Source organism: Saimiri boliviensis, chromosome 1 (assembly GCF_048565385.1).
Source record: "Saimiri boliviensis isolate mSaiBol1 chromosome 1, mSaiBol1.pri, whole genome shotgun sequence".
Classification (NCBI taxonomy): Eukaryota; Metazoa; Chordata; class Mammalia; order Primates; family Cebidae; genus Saimiri; species Saimiri boliviensis.
In genome coordinates this window covers 117,626,300-117,638,481 of record NC_133449.1, presented here as the reverse complement: position 1 = coordinate 117,638,481, position 12,182 = coordinate 117,626,300, and positions in this window count along the sequence as shown.

Here is a 12,182-nt window from a genome sequence, read left to right as displayed (position 1 = left end):
CAGCTCACAGTCATCTTGACCTCCTCGGCCCAAGTCATCTCCTCCCACCTCAGCCTCCCAAGCGGTTGGGACCAGAGGCGTGCACCACTATGCCCAAGTAATTCTTGTATTTTTAACAGAGACAAGGTTGCACCATGTTGCCTAGGTTGGTCTTGAACTCTTGGGCTCAAGTAATCCACCCACCTTGGTTTCCCAGAGGGCTGAGGTTACAGGCATGAGCCACTGCACTGGGTAGCTATTATACCCATTCTGTGGATGAATAAAATGAGACAGAAAGAGTTTAAGTAATTCACTCAAGGTCAGACAGTTTGTAAGCTGCAGAGCTGAGATTCAAACATGATTGGCTCATACACTGAATCCCTCTACCATGCTACTTTTTAGTAGCTACAGCTTGTCTTGTGATGCATTGGGCTACTAGCCACCAGAGCATCAGGCGAATGCTAGCCGTTTTGCTAGATGAGACAGGACCTGTGAAAACACAAAGCACAAGCTTTACTGTATAGAAGACCAAATGCTTGGGAGTCCCGCATGGCCACATAAGAGGCCCCTGAAATATCCTAAGGTCTTTTCCAACTGGTTTTGACATCAGCATCCCCAACAAGGGACAAGTGTATAGGTTTGCACGGCCAAGGTCTCATCTTACCAGGAGAAAGCTAACAGCTTGAACACGCACCGCAGCACAGCAATGATAACAACTTATTTCGGGCAGTACCTGGCATGTACCTGTCCTTGCTCTGAGCATTAACCCATCAGATCTTTCGACAGCATATGGCCCAGGTGCTATTATCAGTCGTGGCTCAGAGATGAGAAAACAGAGGCTAAGACGATTATGTGATGTGTCCGTTACTTTACTACAGGAGCGGAAATGAGATCCAACTTGTTATAAAAGAATGCTGCAGCTACAGACGACTCTTAATCCTGAAACCACCCTTCTAGTTTAAAACTTAAACAACACAGACCAGAAGGTTATGGGTTCAAAAGAGCGACTTATTCTGGTGGAGAAAGTCAGGGGCGTTCGAGACAAGTGTGTCCACCTATCGGTGAGGCAGTGAGAGGCCATCTTGAGCCAGGCTCTGCGCCAGGTTCACGGGGGCTACAGCAACAAGGAAACTCTGTGCCTGCTTTCAAGGAGTCAAAATCCAGAAAGGAAGAAAGGAGACATGGCAAAATCTCTTGGGGAGGAGGGAGAATGCAGGTGATGTCATTGTAGAGTTTAGTGGGGCTTTTCTAAGTATGGCCACTTGGCATTTCAGAGCTCCACTGTCATCCCATAGCACTTTTCTTTTTCTAGCTTTGCAGGTAGAAAGGAACAAGGTCAAAGTCAACCCCACCAGTTGAGTTCTGAGGGGCCACGATAATGCACAGAGGCCTTGAGACCATGGAGAACAAGAAACAGTCGAATTATTCACTATGTCTTCCCCCAAACGCACGTGTGCACATATGAATGGATGCGCGCACACTTCCATCTCAGGCAGAGGAATCAGTGGCACTTCCTGTCCAAGAGTTCCACCATCCCCCTGTTTGAGCACCTATGATGTGCCATGCACAGGGATTACATTTGAAGGTAGAGGTTTAAACTAGAGGTGCATCTGAGGTGCTGCAAGAACCCAGGGAGAAGTGACTGAGTGTGTCCCTATGGCACATGCTTGGTGAAGGCAGGCACCTCTCGGTGTGTGTTTGCCTTGCACATCTCCCCAGGGTCCAACTGCTTCTGCTGAATAGTCAGTCAACAGCAAGAGTCCCTCAAATGGATAAAAGATGGGATATGTGACCTGGGCCAAGGTCAGCTTTCTCCTGTCATATGTAGGTCCTACAGCCACTCAGAGCCTTGTGGAAGGACGCAGCATGGAAGGCACAGGACAGGCTTTGCGGAATGCAAGGCAAGCGGCCCATCGCAAGGAAAAGAATCACTTTCTGAAAACATATTCACCAGAGTCTCTGTGACAATCGAGGAATAAACTTGATTTACATTTTCATTTGGAATTTTATTGGGAATTTTTGTCTTGGTTCCAGCAAGCAAGCCAAAGCTTCTTCCTTCTAGAACACCCACCTTGGGATCTCACAGAGCGTCTCAGAGTTGGCCAAGGCTCTGTCTGCTGCTCTGCTTGGCATGGGCCTGCTTCCCTTAATCTGCTCACCTCTTCAACAGATGCAATAAAACCTTTCACTGGCTGACAACGAAAAGGCAGTAGTGCCCCAACTGCTGGGTAATTCAGGAAGCCTCTTTCTCATTTTAATTGGTTTCCTAATTGGCCTGTTTATGGGTTGTGCAATAGCTTGGGATGAAAAGGCTGGGCAAACAATTATGTGTGTAGCATTTCTATCTGGCAGGAGTTAATAGTTTAATAACATGAAGGAGAAACCCCCGAAGTTCACTGGAACGCCATGGTTTTTGTGCTCAAGAAATACCTTGATTGGAAACAATCCCCCAAGTCAGAACTGATATCAAACTGTCCTCATTCACAGCAAGCTGATGCTTCCCGAAGAGTCTTTGGGTTCATTTTTGATTTAGGGGAAGGTTGAAGTATGGGTGCTGTCTGGGTGCCTGCCAGGTTTTTAAATGTCACTGGCTCACTGGCTGGAGATAAGCGGGTAAGGAGGACCCTTGATGGACTGATTGATTCTCTGGAAAGAAGGTTTGTCTTCCCTGGCAGGATTGATGACTTCATTCTGATAGATGAGGTCACTTGCATCAAAGACATAAAGCGTCTGATATTCACATGAAAGCCAGTTTTCAAAGCAGCCCGTGAAGAAAAGCATTCCCGTGCCATTTGCTTCCACTCCATCAGTAAAGTCCAGACTGCACCAGGACCCTTCTTTACACGGTAAAATTTATCCCAGAATCCAATTCGCCCCCCACAAAGCAGATTCTGAAGTCAAATTGGATGGTTCTAATTTACAAAAATTGGTGGGGGACCCGGTTGGGGGGTGTATTGTGCAGAAAAATTGTCCGGAATGACTTGGACATTTGGCTGAAATAAGCTGAGCAACTTTTTCCCAAAGGAAATCATATCCTAATTGTTGCCACATCGCTGCAACTGGGTCCTTGGTTATTTTACACAAGCTCACTGGTCTCTTTCAGCTCTGAAAGTCCCTGGTATCAATTTTCTGGTAGAGAAACAGCAGGCTTGGGAACTCGGCTTTCATCTAATCCTGTAGATTACAAGTAACTTTTTTCATAATGCTACTGCACTGTGAAGGCATTATCTAAGGCAGCAACGCTAGGGGAGGTATGGATTTGGGAACAGACAGACACATCCGAGTTTTTGTTGTATGTTTTGTTTCAATAAAAGAATAAGATGATCTCTGCCTATTAGGGCAAATTAGAAATCTTTTCCCAAATAACAAAGTTCGTTTCTGACTTGGGTCTTGGATTGATCGTATTTGTCTCCATTTTGTGTGCTTTATCACACATTGGTTCAGCACTTGGAGCTTGATGGCGGATTTAAGCAATTAGCTGACTTCCCCAAGCAATGGTTTCCCTAACATGAAATAGTACTGACTCCAAGAATGAGTAAGTTAATCCTGTATTTTGCAGAAACTGAAATGCCATCCACTGCAAGATGCTGTATTATTTCATTCTGCCCCTTTGGAGAAAAGCAAAAAACAAACAAACAAAAAACACTGACCATATCTCAACATTTTCTTATCATATGCTTTGTTGAAAAGTTTTTTTTAAAGATTTATATAAGCATATATTTTAGTTATCTATCACCCTTGGCTTATTGTTCAGAATATTTCTTGAGAACATCTTTTTAAAGATTTATTTGGACAGAGATTTTAATCGTACATCACCCTTGGCATTCATAAAAAATGAAAGTGAGACGTATTAGCTAAGGCCATGACCACTGCTTGGCTGGAGGCAGTTGTAAGACGCCCTCAATTGAAAGACACATTCCGATTTCAGAAATGTTCAAAGAGGAAGAGATGTAGATTAGAACTGAGGAGAGACACCAGCACACAGTAAATACTCAATAAAAGATAATTAATACTCAATTATAGTATTAATTATCATTCCCGAAAGGAATTGTGATGTGTGTAATTGCAAATTTTCTCTTTCTCCACTTTATATTAAATGGAGTTTCAATACATTTTGAAGTCTGGGTTTCCTGGGTTAAAGGCAGCCCTTGTCAAGGCCTTACACTTGCCTTGGGTCTGACCACCTAGGCTCTCTTGGAATAGTTCCACCTAGGCACCCACCTTGACCTGGCTCAAGTCATAGGTTCATTTCTGAAGCAGGGGGTGGGATGTGTTGTGGCCAGAACTGGGTCATGTGCCTACCTCTGAGTAGAGTTGGTTCACCTAAGCTCCATGGCCTGGGAGTGGGAAAGGAGTGATTTCTCAAAGAAAGATCAAGGTGATGTATTATGAAAAAGGAGAAAAGGCTGTGGGACAGTTAAAACCACAGTACTTGACTCAGGCTTCAGATAGCCACAGTTATTTTAGCAGCCACCTTGGGCCCAGACCAACTCAGGGATTCAGGAACCCCCTGACATCTTCAAGTATCCATGAGGAGCTAAGCAAACTCAGAAGCAGCCTGGCAAGCTGTAAACAAATAATAAAGTTTCTGTAAGCAGAAGCCACATCTCTGCCCAGAAGTCGAAGGGCTCTTTCTATAAGGAGCATTGCACCTCTTTTTGAATGCACATGTAAGGATGGTAGAAGGTATCTGCTAAACTCAGCAGTATCACCCAGTGTGCTTGTATTTTCTCTTTTCATACTGCTGGCTACTAAAAAAGTGCAGTCAAATACATCTGAAACACTTTAATCAAGGTTAAGAATTCTCAGAAAGGGCAGCAGCCATCAGTTGAGGAGATACCAATGAGAAAAATTGCCAGCTATTTTATTAACCATTAATTCTAACTTCATCTCTTCATCAACCCTTCAGGAATTATGGTAGCTTAAGATTTTTCTAAAATCTAAAGTGGCTTCACACCTGTAATCCCAGCACTTTGGGAGGTCAAGGTGAGAAGATCACTTGAGCCCAGGAGTTTGAGACCGGTGGGGGCAACATAGCAAGACCCTGTCTCTACCCCAAATTTAAAAACCAGCTAGCTGTGCTGGTGCACACTTGTAGTCCCAGCTACTAGGGTAGCAGAGGTGGGAGGATTGTTTGAGCCTAGGAGGTTGAGGCTGCAGTGAGCCATAATTGCACCATAGCACTTCAGCCTGGGAACAGGCTTCTCTCTCTAAAAAAGGATAGGTTTGAAGTGTGAGCCTTAAAGGATGAATAGAGCCTGCAAAGCACACAAAAAAAGGGCCAGAAATATTGCAAGCAGAGGAGGCAGCATGGTTACCTATACTTCCCCTCAGCAGTAATGTTTTAGAAATAACTAAATGGCATGAGATGGTCTCAGATTTGCTTGTGAACTTTGCTCCCAAGTCCCCTAAAACCAAGAAGATGGCATTACAGGAGATGCTGTCAACACATGTCTTTTTTTTTTTTTTTTTTTTTTTGAGATGGAGTTTCGCCCTTGTTACCCAGGCCGGAGTGCAATGGCACGATCTCGGCTCACCGCAACCTCCGCCTCCTGGGCTCAGGCAATTCTCCTGCCTCAGCCTCCTGAGTAGCTAGGATTACAGGCACGTGCCACCATGCCCAGCTAATTTTTTGCACTTTTAGTAGAGACGGGGTTTCACCATGTTGACCAGGATGGTCTCGATCTCGTGATCCACCCGCCTCAGCCTCCCAAAGTGCTGGGATTACAGGCTTGAGCCACCGTGCCCGGCAACACATGTCTTTAAGGGAAGGAAGCTTTGCCAAATCCTAGTGTACTTGGCTGCTTTCAAAAGATGCTGATGGAGTCTTGCAGGGTCTTGGACACCATGCAGAAGATCTCACAACCAACAGGGGTAAGGTTGCTCCCCACAGTGACCCTATGTGGCAGTTTTTAAAAAGGTTTGCAAATTCTTTGGCCTTCCTCCTTCCAAGAGGTAGAGTCTAATTTCTCTCTCCTTGAATGTAGGTCAGACTTAGTGACTTATATTACTTTTCTTTTTTGAGACAAGGTCTTGATCTGTTGCCTAGATTGGAATGCAGTGGCATGATTATGGCTCACTGCAGCCTTGACTCCTGAGTTCAAGCAATTCTCCCACCACAGCTCTTAAGTAGCTGGGACTACAGGCATGCACCACTATGACTGACTAAATTTTTATTTTTATTTTTGCAAAGACAGGGTCTCACTATGTTTCCCAGGCTGATCTCCAAGTCCTGGGCTCAAGCAATCCTCCCACCTTAGTCTCCCAAAGTGTTGGGATTATAGACATGACCCGTGGCACCCGGCCAAGACTTAATTTTAATGAATGGAATTTGACAAAAGTGATTCTCTGACTTCCGAGGTTAAGTCATAAAAAGTATACAGCCTCTGCCTAGCGTTCAGTGTTCTCTGTCTCTGTTTCTTTTTCTTCCTCTCCCTTACCCTTACCCCCACTTCTCCCTGGGTACTCGCTTTTGGAGCCCAGTCACCATATTGTGAGGAAGCCCAGGCTTCCTGGAGAAACCACTTGGAAATATTTCAGCAGATGGCCGCAGCTGAGGTATCAGCCAATGAAGTCACATGTGGAGTCCATTATTTGTGCCCTTAACTTATCCAAATTTAAATAGACATCCTTGTAAGTATAATGGTCAGACAGGAGGGACTAGGATAAGGTCATCCTCCCATCTTAAAAAAATAAAAGCCTATTTGTGTGTTTCTCTTTTTCTGTATGCTCCCATGGAAAGATGAACCAGAGTAAAAATGCTGAGAAGAACAGCACAATTTATTTGGGGGCTTTGGGGCTGAAGAGGGCTGAGGTCTTGGAAGTTACAAGGTTCTATCTTACAGAGGTTCAAAAACTTTTTAGCAGGTACCATGTGAACTCCACGGTCTATAAAGCACCCATGCTCAAAACACAGTAATATTAAGAGCATTCAAAAGAGACTTGGAGATTTCCATGGCTCTACCAGGCATTCACTTGCTCTGTTCAACCTTCTAAATGGGTGAGAAGCTTCTCTTTACTCAAGACCAGCCACTTCCCACAAAGACTAATGACAAAGTAGCTCCAATCTGTGCTGGAAAAACCCCAAAGATTTCATCTGACAGTTCAGAGGCTGTTGCACACCATGCCAGGTGCTAGGTGAGATCTGAACCCGGAAGGGGGACAGGGAAGGCATTCACCCTAAGGCATTCACTCTGCACTTAATGAATTTCCAACCAGGCCGTCTTTCCTCCTGCCATGGGGTAAATGCTGCCTGAAGACCTCCGCCTGGCAGGGGCACTGCAAAGGTGTCAGTTTTCCATCACAGGTTGGAACACGCCTGATTTTTCCCGCTGGTAAAAGCCAATTGTGTATACCCATTCCTCGATGCTTCAACAGCCAGGCTGAAAATTAAAAAGGTTGTCTTTTTGACTATCAGTTAAAGAAAAAATGGAGTTAACTGGGAAAGGGTGGTGGCCTAAAGCGTTCTGAGTTGTTTGTTGTCATTATTATTGGGGCGATGGGGGAGTCTACTGCCTCCAGGCTCTGTAGAGCTACTGCTGTGTCCAGTGGTAGAGATGGCTGTTAGCAAGTAGCCACTGAAATCGTTATTGCAGCAGCAATAAATGTTACAGAGAAGTAAAGGTGATTCTGAGGGTGTCTGATGGGAGTGGGGATCCACGTTCCCTTCCATTGCTCTTTTACCCTTGCCTGAGTGGGTGCAAAAGACTCCTTGTGAGATGGTTTGCTTGGAGGGAGGAAGAATGCAGCCAGCTTCTTTTCTTATAATCAGCATCCATATCATTACCCATGGGACACCCTCAGCAGGTGCACAAATGTACTCCCCCACCCCCACTGCACTCCACACAAATAAAATCCTAAGAATGGTCAATATATTCTACGGAAAGTCACAATAGCCTGCGAGAAGTAATGCATAAACTCATAACTTCCAGCCTAGGCTATTTAGCATCCCATTAAAAATATTCAAAATATAAATCAAAATTCATGGGAATAAGTAATATTCAATTTAGAATTTATGGCATTTTAAAATAGGATGATTTCCTCAAATGTGCAATAAATTTGGTTTTGTGGAATTGCACTCATCAACTTATCATGACGGTTGCTTTATCTACACAGCCCACCAAAGCGGAGTCACTTTATAGAATCTAAATTCACAAATCAACTGTCGTCTTCACTTCACTGATTCATTGCTGATGGGCCTTTCAGAAGGTAAAAAAAAAAAAAATCCCTTCTGAGTTGACAAGAGTAATAAATGAGGAGGTTAGCGCTGCCCATCCATCCGGCTGGCCCTTTGACCTGCCTGTAGTGATACATGGCAGAATAAACTCATAAACCAGTCGCATCTTTTGACCTCTGCAGAGTAAATGGAAACAGAAGAGCATTTATGGTGATCACAGTGTTTAAGGATTATGGTCTGACCACAGAATTATACAAAGCCAAAGGAACACCTTAAAAATAAGAACGCAGACCAGGTAACCAAATCAAAAATCCTGAAATTTCAGAGAGGTTTTCTCTTTATCCATTTTTACTGGCCCTATGATCCTGTTGTTTAATAAAGTGAGTGAGTGCTGGTGTAGGATACATAACTGGGAAGGGGTACCCTTGAATCTGCAGAGAAAACATCACTGAAACACTGGGAGAAAGGAGGAAATGAAGTTTACCCAATCAAAGGTCATGCTTCCACTGCAGATGTTCTCAGAGCCACCCGTGTACAGCTTTTGTGAATGTCAAGTTCTAGCTCCAAATAAGGTAAGCAAAACTCCTACTTTAGCCAGTGCAAGAAATGACTATAACTAACACATTCACAGCGATGAAGCGTTTTCTAAAAAATGTAAAACTATCTTTTATTTTTAAAATGACTCCATTAAGTGCAGCCTATGCGTTACAACGTGTTTGTCACTGTTTTTAAAAAAGGTACAGCTAGATGTGGTGGCTCATGCCTATAATCACTGCACTTTTGGAGGCCGAGGAGGGTGGATCACCTGAGGAGTTTGAGACCAGCCTGGCCAAATTGGTGAAACCCTCTCTCTTCTAAACATACAAAAATTAGCTGGGCTTGTTGGCACGCACCTGTAGTCCCAGCTACTTGAGAGGCTGAGGCAGGAGGATCACTTGAACCTGGAAGGTCAAGGTTGCAGTGAGCCAGGATTACACCATTGCACTACAGCCTGGGTGACAGAGCAAGACTGCATGTCAAAATAAATAAATAAATAAATAATTTAATTAATTAATTAATTTTTAAAAAGGTACAGTTTGTAGAATGGAAAAGCGGTTTGTACTTCCTAATTGATGCTATTCAAAGCAAAACACAAGGATTAGTTATGCTTGAAAGAGAAGTGAGAAGCAAATTTAGTGGCATCTTAGCCATGACACACGCAAGCATGTAGATTTCAATTTTGTGAACTTAACTCTAGGACAGAAAGAACACCTAAGCACTCAAAAATGCTAACACAGTTTTGAATATCAGCTGATATCCAGAAATGGATTTCTACTTTTAGAAATCCTCAACAGTAGACACAAATTTAAGCAAGGACTAATTCTGACCTCATATTTTGAGTTTTTACTCAGATGCTCTTTTGGGAAGATGAATGTTTTTTAAAAAACTATTTTTAATAGTAACAAAGAATACAACATCATTATAGAAAGCCTGGAAGAAGAAAAAGTCATCTGCAATAAAGTCACCCTAATATAAGTATTTTTTTGTGTTCACTTTTACTTTTATATAAGAAGGGCACATATGTAATTTTATATATTTTATTTCATGTTTTATTCTACTGTTTTTTCATGCTAATTTTAATTTTAATAACTATAATTATCTATCACATTTAGGCAGCTTCTAAATTTTCTTTTTTTTCTTTTTTCTTTTTCTTTTTTTTTTTTTTTTGAGACCGAGTCTTGCTCTGTTGCCCAGACTGGAGAGCAATGGCATGGTCTTGGCTCACTGCAACCTCTGTTTCCTGGGTTCAAGTGATTCTCCTCTCTCAGCCTCCTGAGTAGCTGGGGTTACAGGTGCTGGCCACCACACCCAGCTGATTTTTGTATTCTTAGTAGAGACAGGGTTTCACCATATTGGTCAAACTGGCCTCAAAATCCACACCTCAGGTGATCTGCCCACCTCTGCTTTCCAAAATGCTGGGATTACAGGCATGAGCACTGTACCCGGCCTAAATTTTGAAATTATAAATAATGATCTGGTTAATGACTTTATATTTATGAAAAATATACTTATTGACATATAAAATTCAAGAGACTAGTTAAATTGCAAATTAAATACCACTGAGGAGTGTCCTAGTGAGTCATAAGAGAGATCTGAGAAAGTTACTCAGAATAGAGTGACTCTGACTCTATCCTCTGTGTCTCTGAATCTGTTTTTCATGGGATCCAATTTTCTATGCCTCCACACTCCATTCTGAGTAACTTTCTCAGATCTCTCTTATGACTCACTAGTGTTTTTCACAAATGAATATAGGAAGTGTTTCACAGACGGATATAGGAAGAATGGGAGAGAACATCATATGTAAAATATGGATGGAGGCTGAGAATTTCCTAGAATTGAAGAGTCATGAGTCCTCAAATAAAAGAAGCACATTAACTATTGAGAAGAATAAATTAAAGAAATCCATATTACTACACATGGTGATGAAAATACAGAATACCAAAGACAGAGGAAAAATCCTGAAAGCCAAATCCGAGGAAAAACAGCTGCAATTAAAATGAAAATAGACTTGCCTGAAGCAATCAAAGATAGTAAACAATAGAATACTATCTTCAAGTTTTGAAGGAAAATAATATTCCAAATATACACAGGATCAAATAAAACTTGTTCAGTAGAGTTTGCTACTCAAAGAACCTTGCTACTAAGGGATAGCATGGGGAAAGAAGAATCTAAAAGTGGAATTCAGGAAGTTTGGGGAGCAAAATTGGTAAACTATATGAAAACCACTTTCCAAGACCATAATACAACTAAGTTATAAAAAGCCAATCTTTGCATGTATTTGGAGATTAAACAACAATAAAAACAACCAAAACTTTCTAGATAACCATGGATCAGGAAATTAAATATAGTAAAACTAATGAAATATTTAGAGTTGAATGACAAAAGATTAGTTTTTGAAACTTGTACTACAAAGGAAAAATGATAGTAAGTGAAATAACTGTAGCACTAGAGTCACATATTATAGAAGAATTATCAAGCTAATTATCCAATTCAAGAATTTAGAAAATGAGCAAGTCTAAAGATGGTAGGAGAAAGATATAATCAGTAACAGAAATTAATAAAATGGCAAACAAAATGGTTCGATCAGCAAAATTAAAAGCTGTCTCTTTGAACAAATGAATAGACAAAACTCTAGCAAGAGTCATTAAGAAAATAAGAGAGAAGTTCCAATGAACACTATTATCAAAAAGGGAACATAACCATGAATAAAATAGAACTTTTTTCATAAAAGGAAGACATGGACAGTTTTGTATGAATAAATGTAAAAACTCATATGAAATGGAAAATTTCTAGAAACATATAATAATTAAAATTGATTCAAGAAGAAATAGAAAACATATGTAGTACATTAAACAAATATAATCAGTAGTCAGAAACGATTTTCCAGAAACACAAGGCCCAGATGGCTTATTAGGTGAGTGTTATCATCGAAGAACTGATAACTCCAATTATATACAATCTATATTCCAGAACAGAAAAAAGACAGTTACTCAACTGAAATCAAAACAAGACAAGGACACTATGCAAAAGTAAAACCACGGAAATATCTTACTCATGAATTTTGTTTAATTTTCAGTGGAATTTTATTTCTGCATTTATTAAGATTATCCTTGTTTCTTTATTAGTGTGGTGAATTACATTAGTGCATTCAGAATAATGCAGAAAGAAATGCAGAAAGAAAATAATAAATGCAGAAAGAAAATTCTAATTCAACTTGATTTTTGTTGGTGAAAGCCATTGCAGACAGCAAATAGAAGAGATTTTCTTACCTTGAGAAATCGTGTCTACCAAAAACTCATAGCAAATACCATATGCTATGATAAAACTTTAGTGACATTACATTCAAAGTCAGTAGCAAGACACAAATGATCTCTATTTTTATTCATCATTGTTCTGCTGGTTCTAGAAAGTGTAATGAATAAATAAAATAGGAAAGTAAAATAATTTTAGGCCAGGTATGGCGGCTCACTCCTGTAATCCTAATACT